Here is a 12,882-nt window from a genome sequence, read left to right as displayed (position 1 = left end):
GAGCCCTGTTACAGATTAGGGGGCCCAGGAGCTTCACATTAGGCCTCTGCTCTCTATATTTATTGTATGTATTGGACAGGAACTGAGTGACTCACATATGGAACATGTGCGCACCATACTCTATTGCATAACCACATATAGCTTATTTTCCCTTCAGGTGAGTAGTAATACATGCTTACATTGTAACTGATAAGGGAATGTTACAAAGCAAACATTCAAGGCTTTTCAATGCATTAAAAAAAATAAAAGGTGTGATAACAGAGTAGCAGCTGAGTGAGAATACATTCACTGTAACACATGTATATTTGTTATTATTGGCTTTAAGCATGCATAATATAAGTAATATAAACGCATATCAATATCCATAACGGTAGAGACAAATCTCGCACTCGTCCCCTGTGGGGCTTCCGAATGTATTTAGTTTTAATGATTTGTAAAACTTGTTATTTGTCACATTAAATTCACTAAAGCATTACTCATTAAAATATCTCAAGATGTCCATAAACGTGTAGATCCATATTCTTTGCTTTGAGCTCACCTAATTGATTTCTGTCAACTTATTTTAAGTGAAAAAGAAGCATATTGATGTAGGATGACCAGCGTTTAGGGCATTCTATGTTTTTTCTATTGATGCACATTTTCCTTGGCCTTTATGGAACCCTACTGACGCTATCAATTAATTTTTTTTCTTGCCCAATCCCGTTTATAATGTGGACCTTCTATATTGGCAATCCCGAATATACATATTGTAATACAGAAAGTATAGTTCAAGCAAAGGGAAAAAATACATTTTGTGATTACCATTAAAATGATAGGTTGCTTGTATCTGAAGAAGTCATCAATGTTGTGACTGAAACCAGCGTTCTTCTAATATAATAAATGTTTTTAAAACTTTATACTACTCACTAATACAGATAGAGTTTAAACTGGCAAAATGGAAAATAATATGTGACTCACCATGTATAAGCCCTTTAAGCACCAAATCGCTCAAAACGGCAAAAAATGAACCGCAACACGGTAGTCTGAGATGACAACATTATGCAAGATTTTCCATGATAAGGAAAGTCGTGCCATTAACAGTTGCTATGTACTTTGCAAATGTTTTCTAATGTTTTTCAAGACCGAACATTCAATGTGTAACATAATAAATTGTTTGGGATTTATGGTCATGCAAAATGCAACTGTTTCCCAAACCCCCTCTCAGTCAATCAATGTCTCCAATGTGTTGTAATGCAAAGTCGCGTGTGCTGTGAATTGCCTGTTTAATTTGCGATCGCTCTTTGGGTGCTGCTGCTCTGTCGCTTACTGACACTGTCTCCCAGAATCATCTTGCTGCCAGAGGGACTGCAATATATTACAGAGAAAATGACTGAAGAGATTTCTCTGGCAGAAAAGGGGTTAGCTCTCGCTGCCTGGAGACAGATTCAGGCACAATATGCAAAGATGGCTTGGAGAACATATCAATCTTCCCTGGAGTCCACGACAGCTGAAAACTTGGCTGTAATATTTCCACTGTTACTTTTTTTTTTCCCAAGGACAAAGGAGATAAAAATGTATGTCAAATATGTAGAAGGATGGAGGAGAAAAAAAACAAACCAGAACACCTGCAAATGGTTTCTTCGGTAGGAAATGATACCACACTGTGCTTTTGTGTGCCTATGGCTTAACAATTATTGTTGAATTGCAACTCCAGTCTTGGTCAGTCCTGCTGAAATTTACAGCTCAAACTGTATTTTTCGAAATGCGAGATGGAGGAAAGAAAATGTTTGACCGATTTTTGACAGAACTAAGAAATATTAGTAAAAAAAAAATGTGGGTATTTCCCATGATTGCATTCTTCAGGCCCTGGAGCTTGAAGAATTTTGAAAGAACGGTAATGAGTCAGAGAGTGGAGGGCCTGACTCATGCACTTCAAGTCCTTCTCATTTTTCATGTCCATGCATGTGCGGATACATTAGAATTTGACTAAATTTGGCAAACAGTGTATTGGCGTAAGAAGTATGAACCAGTACTAAAATAAAACAGCTCATCTCTGCTCGTCCATTGTAAAATTGTGTCTCTTTATGGTGCTATTATCAGATATGATTGGGTTGATTTGGATTGGATCTGGTCTTTCCATGACTCAGTCAATGTAATAGGCTGCCATATTAGTGGCTTCTATGAAAGTCTATGATCCCGCTCACTCGGCTTTCCGAGGAAAGCCGATCATAAAGGAAGCGGCACAGCGATCATTAGAGTGCTTCTGCTGCTTCGTTTTAGTCATTGCTGGGGGCCTCAGTGCTCAGACCCCCACCAATCAAAAATTCTGACATGTCAAAAGCTTTTTAAAAGTTTACATACTCTTTAAAGGAACATTCTGGGCAAAACTGATACACTGTGCTATGCCTAGTATATGGACTTAGGGGAGGTGCATGACACAGGAATTCCCTCTTTGGTGGCGTTTTAGTCCCCTCCAGCCCTTCTCTAGTATTGATTATATTTTGCAGGGCATTACTTTAATCACTCAAGTCTCTGTCACCAGTGGGGCTCACAATCGCTGGGGCCAATTTCATGGGAATCTGATTAACATGTATGCTTCAGGTGGCAAAAAAATAAGGTTGATGATAAATATAAGGAGAAGACAACATTCTGACCCTCCTGTCACCATCATAGTGGCTTTTTCTTTTTATTTAGTGTTTTTGTTATGTACCACATAATTGGCACTTTACATTGCTGTCTTTTTAAGGCTTTTGGGGCAAGATATTTTTCTCAAAGGTAGGGACAATTACAAGAGAAGATTAAATAAAATCATAATCTCCATCTCATATGAAAACAAACTACCTACCTATACTCAGCATATGTTTCAACGCCCATACTTTATTTTTTTTCCGTTTTACTTTCAGAACAATTGAAGGAGAAACTCTGGTGAATATGTATATAATTAAGGAAGACCATTGACAGGTGGTCTTTTATGTTGATAAAATTATATCTATCACTGATAATGATAGGCCATACTGTGTAGACAACTACTGAAGCTTACAACATTTATAGCTCTATATTTGTCGTTTCTCAAATAAGTCATGTTGTTTTCGTCTTTTGAGCTACGTCAGGTTGGATCTCAAGAGGTTTAATATCTAAATCTTGGGATACATTTAGACAGAGTAATCAAACAAGCTACTACATATATTTAGGCCCTCGAGCCTTTATGTAGCTTTCCAAAATGGTAAATATAAACTTTATGAAAAAAAGTAGTTAATACTTTGCTTTTTGCTCTGCTGCAAAGAACAGCCAAAGTCATAAAATGTATTTGCTTAGAACTAAATAATGGGAAACACAAATATATTGGTAAAATTTTCTAATTTTGGTTCCTATGCAAATATTGAATTCAGTTAAATTTTAACAAGGAATGATGTTTAGTGCAGTCCTTAAGGAAATATGTTCACATTTTCAAATACTAAATCACAAGGTTTCTATCGTAGTCACCACTTTATTTGGAGAGCAATATTTTGTACTACAAATATTATTTCTGGGATTCGGGACAGAATTATGTTTTTATTTTTGTGTACTGATTTTTTTTTCGATTCTGCATTTTATTTGTTGACTAATTTTACATGCTTATTTATGCCTGTGGTAGGAATAAGCAAGGATCTGAAGAACATCCCTTCCCCCATCAAGAGAACTTTGTAACCATATGTCATTACCATTAACACATTCCTGCTAGTTATCCTAACTGAGAAGTATGAAATATCAAATCCACACAAGAAATTGTATTATTTTTTTAATATAATTTTCATTATGTTGTGGGTATTTTCAAGTTACAGTGTTACATAGTTACACAGTTGATAAGGTTGAAAAAAGACACAGGTCCATCAAATCCAACCTATAGTCCTACCTTGTTAATCCAGAGGAAGGCAAAGCCCCCATGAGGTTGATGACAATTGCCTAATTAGGGTAAAAATTCCTCCCTGACTCCAAATGTGGAAATCAGAACAAATCCATGAATCAACGTCCCATCTCCAGAATCTAGTACTCATAACTTGTAATATTATATTTTTCAAGAAAGGCATCAAGGCCCTTCTTGAACTTGTTCAAAGAATCAAGCACTACAACAGTCTGTGTCAGAGTTCCATAATCTCACTGCTCTGACAGTAAAGAATTCCCATCTGTGACAGTGGTAAACTGTTTCTCCTCTAGACGTAAGCCTAGGTCTAAAAAGATCATTAGAAAGATCTCTGTACTGACGAGTTATATATTTGTACATTGTAATTAGATCGCCCCTAAGCCGTATTTTTTCTAAACTGAATAGCCCCAAGTTTGATAACCTTTCTTCTTACTGCAATCCACCCATTCCCTTAATTATCTTGGTCGCCCTTCTTTGCACCCGTTCTAGTTCAGCCATGTCCTTCTTATACACAGGTGCCCAAAATTGTACACAATATTTCATATATGGTTTGACTTGTGATTTGTATAAAGGCAATGAACTGTGGTCTTGTCATTTTTGCATCTATGCCTCTTTTGATGCATCCCATGACTTTATTTGCCTTGGCTGCAGCTGCCTGGCACTGGTTGCTAAAGGTAAATGTACTGTCCACAATATCTCCAAATCTTTTTCAGTAATACTTTTACCCAGTGTTTTACCATTTAATGCACAATTGTAAAATGTGTTTCCTCAGCCCAAGTGCATAACCTTACATTTATCCACATTAAACTTAATTTGCCATTTCTCTGCCCAAACCTCTAGCTTCCCCAAATCCCTCTGTAGTATGCATTATCCTCCTCTGTGTTGATTACTTTACAGAGTTTAGTATCATCTGCAAATACTGAAATTATACTCTAAACCCTCTACAAGGTCATTTATAAACATATTAAAAAGAAGAGGGTCCAAAACGGACCCCTGTGGAACCCCACTGGTAACTGCAACCCACTCTGAGGAAGTACCATTAATAACCACCCTCTGTTTTCTATTACTGAGCCATTTGTTCACTTAGTTACACATATTTTCCCCCATTCCTAGCATTTTTATTTCATATACCAACCTTATATGCGGTACAGTATCAAACACCTTTGAAAAGTCTAGATACACCACATCCACAGCCTTACCCAGGTCCAGTCTAGAACTTAACTCCTGATAGAAGCTGTTCAGATTGGTTTGACAGGACTGATCCCTCATAAACCCATGCTGATGCTGCGTTATCAGTTTATTTGTATTAAGATACTCGAGAATAACATCTCTTACAATCTCTTAGAAAACCCTCAAATATTTTACCCACAATGGAGGCTAAACTTACAGGTCTATAGTTTCCGGGCTCACTTCTTGTCCCCTTTTTGAATATAGGCACCACATTTGCTATGCACCACTTCTGTGGAACAGACACAGTCATGATAGAATCATTAAACATCATAAACAAGGGTCGGTCCATCACGGTACGTAATTCCTACACAATGCGGCATACCCCGTATGCCATCCGAACTCGGTGATTTGTCTATTTTAGTGTTTTTAAGGCCGAGCTGCACTTCTTGCTGGGTTACGCAGGTGACATTTAATGGAGAATTTGCTTTATCCCTAATCATCTTGTCTGACATTGGATGTACATGTGTAAATACAGTAGAGAAAAAGTGTGTTCACGATATAATAAGTAGAAAGTTCTAAAGTCTGGTTGGTAGGACAAATAATGTAGAACTAGTGAGTAAAATATAGTTGAGAGATACCACAAATCCATTTTAAAATTATAATATGTGGAAAAAAATATAAAAATACAAAAAGATTAGATAAAATTAGAGCCCAATTAAGGTAAAAAAAAATGTACTAGTGCTCTGATGTGATGCCCATAAACTGAAGGACTGGTCTACTACTGGGCTGCCTAAGGCAACTTCTTCAGTGCTAGCTAGCACTTGTAATTACCATGCTGAGCATCAATTATCCCCAGCGTGGCTGTCTATCCCTCTGTAATCATATCTATAACATCAAGTTAAATGGGAAAGAGAGCCTTGTTCGGATCACAAGAGATGACTACAGAGCTCCTGCCTGAGTAAGCAACCAGCATGAGGCTGATGATGATTACTGACTTGCACTGGAAACTGACAGTGAAGAGTAAGGTCTTCAATAACAACCCCCAACATCTGAATGCACAAGGATAACTCGACCCAGGCTGGCATACATCTCTACAATAGATAGCATTACTGCATGTCATAAAACAGTACGTTGTGCCACCGGAGCTGCTCAGTTCAGATCAAACTATGGCACATTGTCATTTATTTAGCATTTAAATGGACAGATTGCTCAATTTATGTGACAATAAAATAAGCCACTTATTATGTGTCCAACACAGCAGACATTCTGTTTATGATATAATTTTTTTCGTATAGTCGTGAATTCAACATATGCTGTACTTTAGATTTGCAATGGAAAAGTTAAAGCACATTTTGCAGTAAATTAGGAGGAAAATTGAAGTCAATAAAAGGTTATGTTTCCATATAAAGAAGAGATCGTGTTTTTAATGCCGGTTTAAAAAATCCAAGGAGATTTCTTATATCCTTAATTATCTCCAATAAATAATGTATCATTTCCCCTCCATAGTTATGATAACACACAAGAAGAAGTTTCTGTTGTCGACATTTGCACTGGATCCCTTACGTTTTTGATATTTGAATGTGTTGTCTGATGTGATCAATGTATTGAGACAGCTATCTAAACATAACAGGAATGAAGATGTAGGATACTGCTGTCAAGTTACACTTGCTAAGCCAATTTGTCACTTGTACTTAATTTTTTTTCCCAACTACTTTTGCATCCTAATCAACCTAATTAAAGCTGTGTTCAATCAAAACCTCTGATGACAATTTGCACAGTTCTATCCCACAGTGGTGTCTTTAAAACAAGAATTAAATTTGATCTTCTGACAGCAATTATTAAATGATCCCATCCGGCCCCAATTATGGCACATAGAATATGGTCCTGACTACACTACATATAGTCTCCATTTCTATTTTTTTTGCAAATTTTCTTCCACTGTGAAAAATTTCCAAACAAAGCCAATTAAATACAAGTTTCCCAAATCTAAAGTGTGACTTGATGTTAAGACCGTTTACATTCTTAACAATCCAAAAATATTCTAATAATAATTACACTACAAGAATAAATCCTAGAACTTAGGCCCCCTGCACACAGCCGTGCCTGTAATTTTTTTTTCATTATACGGACCGTTCTCCCATACTTTATAAAAGGAGCACGGCCTGGAAATGCGAATGACTATCTGCGGCCGGCCTCCTTTTATAAAGTATGGGAGAACGGTCCGTATAATGAAAAAAAAATTTGCGTGCCATTTCTACAGCCTGGACATCTTAAAAATACGAGAAGGTGTCTATGGGCAATAGAAATGAATGACGGTTCGTAATTGCGGATCAAAATTATGGCTGTGTGCATGGGGCCTTAGAATGACACATGTGCACAGAGCCTGTTTGGAGGTACACAGAGTCACTGCAGCCAGTGGCGTAACTACCGTTGTAGCAGCCTTAGCGGCTGCTACAGGGCCCACGGAATGAGGGGGCCCGTGCCGCCTGCCGAAACGCCCCCCCATAAGCCAGATGGCGCTGCTAGCAGCTGTCATGGCTGCTACAACTGTAGCAACGCAACTACAGAGCCCGCGCCGCCGAGCCTCTAACATTTATGGGCCGGTCGGCACGGACCCTCTCATGCCCGTTGGCGTCGCTAGCACCGGAGGGGGCTCTGGTGCTAGCGACAGCCACCCCCTCTTGCAGTAATTGTACCTGCGTCTATAGCATGCAGTTACAAATGCTTGCATTAGCGCTGAATGGCCGGGCACGTTCCGTGCCTGACCATTCAGCACCTTGCAATGCCGCTGATTGGCGGGGGAAAATGACTTGCCCGACCAATCAGCGCCTTTCAACGATGCAAGTCATTCTGCCCTGCCAATCAGCACCTTTCAACGACGCGTCACTTGCGTCGGTCAGCTCCAGCAGACCTGCTCAGAAAGAGAGCAGATCTGCTTTGCCACCGGATGGTGTGGGAACGGGATCAGGGTGAGTATGTAAAGTTTTGTTTTTTTTCTACTAAAACGTGGCATTATCTACAGTGGGGGCTCTTTCTACAGGAGAGGGTCTATATGTGGGGATGTGGAGCACTATATACAGGGGGAGCTATATGTAGGGCACTATCTACAGGGGTGGACTACATGTGGAGAACTATCTATAGGGGATCAACTTATAAATCAACTTTTAAAATGGCGCACACTATATGGTAATTACTCATTAAAGAGTCATGGGGCTATCCTGAAGAGTCACATAGTCCTGCCTCCAAACCCACCTTTCCATGTTTAATTGACATCCCCCTGGCTGATACAACTTTCTCGAATGCGTCATTGCCTTGTACTACTTGGGGGGCTGTGTGGCACTATACACAAGGGGAGCTGTGTTGCACTATATACAAGGGGGAGCTGTGTGGCACCATATACAAGGGGATGTGTGGCACCACTATAGCACTGTCTACAGGGGGGTTGTATGGCACAATCTACAGGGGGCACTATCTATAAGGGGGCTGCATGTGGCACGTGGGGGGGGCCCCAGTCAAGAGTTTGCTATTGGGCCCAGTCTTTCCTAGTTACACCCCTGACTGCAGCTCCATACTACAGAGCCATATGTGCATGTGCTGCCATATGGTGCCTCTGTGTTATTAAGCAATGCTTCTAGGGGATAATAGTTCATAATACAGCATCTGATGAAGCATAACACCATTTTTTTTCTCTGTAGGAATCATATGGAACCCAACAGAAAAATCTTCTGTGTGCCTCTATATGAAATCGGACGAATATAGTACAGTACTGTACTACTGCTCCATACAACTCGGAGGTTATAATATATGGATGAGCCCCAAACTGAGCAAATAAAGCAAAAATGAATTGTACAATTATTATACACATTGAATGAAATTACCGGCTCTAACATAAATGTAGAATGTCATGTTCTGTATCTTGCAATATGCATGCATATTACATGACATAGAATATATGATTTTTATACTATTTGACTGTGTTGGAATTTTTTCAAAAGGATAATAGATTTCAATATGAAAATATAATCTATGCCTTGCGATCTGCATTCCCATGAATAAATGCCCTTAAAGTAACATCTGTATGGGAAGCAGCATCTTATGCCTCAGATCAGCTTTAAAGGTGAGCTTTTTAACCTTCATTTATGCTCTAATTTGTTAACATATGTTGAGCGTTGAGCTGTGGCACAGTGTTCACGTGCCACCTCATCATTAATGCAGGTAGCCTAAGGATTTAAAGATTATTGTACGCTGCATTAGAGAAATTGTTGAATTAAGAACCGTCTCTTGGGGATAAAGTAGAACAGCTTCTTTGGCTAGTAGTAGGCATAAGTCTATTTCCATTCTCAGAAGCAGCAGTAAAATGCGACACTGAAACTCACTTGGACTAAAACATTATTTTTCAGGAAGATTTACCTACCAGATAGTTTGTTTTTGTTACCTTTCTTTTTATTACAGTTTTTGTTTCCATATATTTATTTGAATGTCTGGCATGTAATAAAGGCAGGGCCTTATGGCTGATCGCCAAGCAGTTTTCAATTGAAAATGGAGTTGTCTTCATGAGACAACCACTTTTAGGTCTTATTCACATGAGCGTGTCCGATTTGCGGTCACAAAAGTAGGACCGTTTTTCATCCATATGAGTGTTTGTGTTGCGTCTGTGTGATTTCCGGTTTTCTCCTCTGCAAGCTCTTCCTGGTTTCACTTTTCTTTTTTGTTCTCCATTTCTTTAGCAACTGATCCATTAAAACGTTGTCCGTGTGTGGTCCATTTTTTTTTACGCACCCATAGACTTTAATGGTCGTGTCTGGTCTACACAATTGGACCAGAATAGGATATGCAGTGAGTTTCTTGCAAAGTACACACGTAAGCTGAATTAACACATAGCATTAATTCGTGTTTTCAGTGGGGTTTTATGTGACTTTTTGTAAATAAAAACGACACAAAATGTAAACTATGCCATTAAGACCAGGATCACACACGCAGTTTTGATACTCAGTTTTTTTTAAGCCAAACCGGAAGTAGTCCCAAAAGGAATTAAAGGTATAAAGAAAAAACTGATACTTTTCCTTTGTTTTGTGGCCACTCCTATGCTTGGCTCAAAAAAAACTTGGTTGAAAACTGCACTAAAAACGGCATCAAAACTGTATGTGTGATCCCGGCCTCAAAATGCATCAAACGTATAGCACTGTTTAGATGCAGAACGCTGGGAAAAAAAGTGTGTGTATGAAGGAGGTCAACAGCCGAAATCACAGTTTTGTGGCAGAAGTGGATCAAAAAAGAAGAAAAAAGATCTATGGCTTCCTTCACACACTGTTTTTTTCAGCATTTTTAGCGTTTTTCAGAGAACCCGATAAATCTTGCTGTTTTGCCAAATTCATTCAGGACTACTCTTCACTACACATTTACCGCAAAGAGAAGGCCTTGGATGAATGTAAGACACTCCACTTCATGCTCTTATGAAGTCTTCTCTTTATGGTAGACTTAGATACAGATACACCTACTTCCAGGACAGTGTTCTTCACTTGGGTAGATGTTGTGAAGGGGTTTTTCTTCACCGTGGAAAGGATTCTGTGATCATCCACCACTGTTGTCTTCCGTGGATGTCCAGGCCTTTTGGAATTCACGAGATCACCAGTGCGCTCTTTTTTTTTGAGAATGTACTAAACAGTGGATTTGGGCACTCCTGACATTTGTGCTAGCTCTCTGACAGATTTCTTCATTTTTTTCAGCTTAACGATGGTCTGGTTCACTTGCATTGAGAGCTCCTTTGACCTCATGTTGTGGGTTCACAGCAACAGCTTCCAAATGCAAATGCCACACCTGGAATCAACTTCAGACCTTTTACCTGCTTAATTGATGATGGATTAAGGAGGGAATAGCCCAGGCACTCCATTAAATAGTTTTTAAGATAATTGTCCAATTACTTTTGGTCCCTTGAAAAAGAGGCAGCTACATATTAAAGAGCTGTAATTCCTAAACCCTTCCTCAAATTAGGATGTGAATACCCTCAAATTAAAGCTGAGAGTCTGCACTTCTGTTCATATTGATTATATAACTGTATATTCAATATGTTTTGGTAAACAGCTTAAATGTCAAAACTTGTGTCACTGTCCAAATAATTCTGGACCTGTATATCTATTACATAAGCGTTATTGCTAATGTTACATAGACATGAAAGGTTGGAAATATAAGGCCCTGTTCACACTGTATTTTTTTGCAGGCAGAAAAAATCTGACTCAGAACTCCTTCAGGAATTTTCAAAGCACATTTTTTACTGCCTGCGTTTTTTTTCTCCAAAAAACACAGCGATAAATGCTCGGAAACGGCAAGAAAGGAAATGCAGCTTTTTTTCCCCGCAAGTGGCCAAAAGCCGCCTGGGAAGAAAAACACCTCTGTCTCCCATTAAAATCAGTGGTGGGCGAGTCTTACAGTTTTTGGTGCTGATTCTGACACGGTTTCCGCGTCAAAATCAACGGCAAAAAAGCTCTGTGTGAACTGACTCCATGCGCTCTAACTGGTATTATGTAAACACTGTGGCTGGTATTATATGAGCAGTGTAGCTTGTAAATGTAAATATACACTAAGGGTTGTACAACTACATGCATGGTTGATTCTATTATATATGCACTAAAGTTGGCACTATTACAACCCAGCTGGTAGTATTATATGTGTACTATTGCTGGAACTATTATATAGTATATGCATTATGATACTATTATGATACCATTGCATACATGTACCATGCCCATCACTATTGTGTATGTATACTATGACTGATCCTTTTATATATGACCTTCGGCTTATACTATTATATACTAGAGCTTGAACTATTGTATATGATCTACTGCTGGCATTATTAATTATACTCTATGGGTGATACGGTTATATATGCACTATGGCTGGTGCTATGGTTCGTTGTATTATCTGAGTTGTTTTATAGAGCATATAACACAGCATTTATATCATAGAGTAGTTATAACAAACATTATTGATCAGGTGTCAATTCTGACTTTTGGTACGTGGTCCTATGATTTTATTGACCCTGCTTTGCGCACACACACCCACGCGCACACGCACGCACGCACACACCCCTATTTCTATAAAAAAAATATTCCTGAAATTTCCATTAGGTAAAATATATTATAGATTATAAATGTGTAACCTTCTATGAAGCTATAAACTGCATTTACTTGTCAGGGTTGCATTTACTATTGCTTTTCAATAGGCTTTGCTGTACAAGCATTGATACATTTGTATTTGGGATTTTGCAGGCCAAGTCTTGCTGTAAAACAGATGTTAACTGTAATCTATTCTTTGCTGTGTGCTGGTAATTTCACACAAGACTTGATAATTTTAGAGCGGTCTTCTGCTAAAAAGGGCAAGCTCTGTAACAGATTTAGCACAGAGAGCTCAAAATATCCTGTGGGGGAAAAAACTGTAGCAAAAAAAAAAAAAAAATGAGCCCAGCCCAGATCCTGCCATTACTCAGCAGTCCAGTGACGTGTAGGGTTGTAGTTGTTTGAGGAGCCAGCAGGGACTGCAAACTTAACATACTCCATTCCTACAAGATTGCAGTTGAACCTCATCAAAGTAGAAGCTCATAATTTGTCAAAGAAAACAGCCAATTAACAAATGTTAGAAAAGGGCTCAGCGCAGATAATATGTGATTAAATACTGAACGCAGCTGCCGAAAATGAAAACGGCACAGATGAAATTGAAAACCTCTTTGAGTTAGATAATTGTGGCCAGAAAAGCCACTTTTTACTTTAACTCATTTTACTTGGAAAGAGCTTAACACTTTCTACACTGCAGTGAAATGTGCGAACTGCACCAAT

The 12,882-nt window shown here is 38.7% G+C and overlaps 1 protein-coding gene across 13 annotated transcripts in view; it reads right to left on the bottom strand.

Annotated features, from left to right (window-relative positions):
* MEF2C (myocyte enhancer factor 2C) overlaps positions 1–12,882 on the bottom strand; it is a 223,055-nt gene that overhangs the window by 122,296 nt on the left and 87,877 nt on the right. The window contains exon 1 of one of the 13 annotated variants that reach the window (XM_075837420.1): positions 958–1,022. The exons of the other annotated variants lie outside the window; for them this stretch is intronic. The gene's annotated coding sequence lies outside the window, so the exon portion shown is untranslated. Of the gene's footprint in view, positions 1–957; positions 1,023–12,882 lie in introns of those variants that run through there. 13 annotated transcript variants of the gene reach the window in all.

Source organism: Rhinoderma darwinii, chromosome 1 (genome assembly GCF_050947455.1).
Source record: "Rhinoderma darwinii isolate aRhiDar2 chromosome 1, aRhiDar2.hap1, whole genome shotgun sequence".
In the NCBI taxonomy this organism is placed as follows: Eukaryota; Metazoa; Chordata; class Amphibia; order Anura; family Rhinodermatidae; genus Rhinoderma; species Rhinoderma darwinii.
Note: the sequence above shows the minus strand (reverse complement) of the source record. Positions and strands in the feature narration are given on the sequence as shown.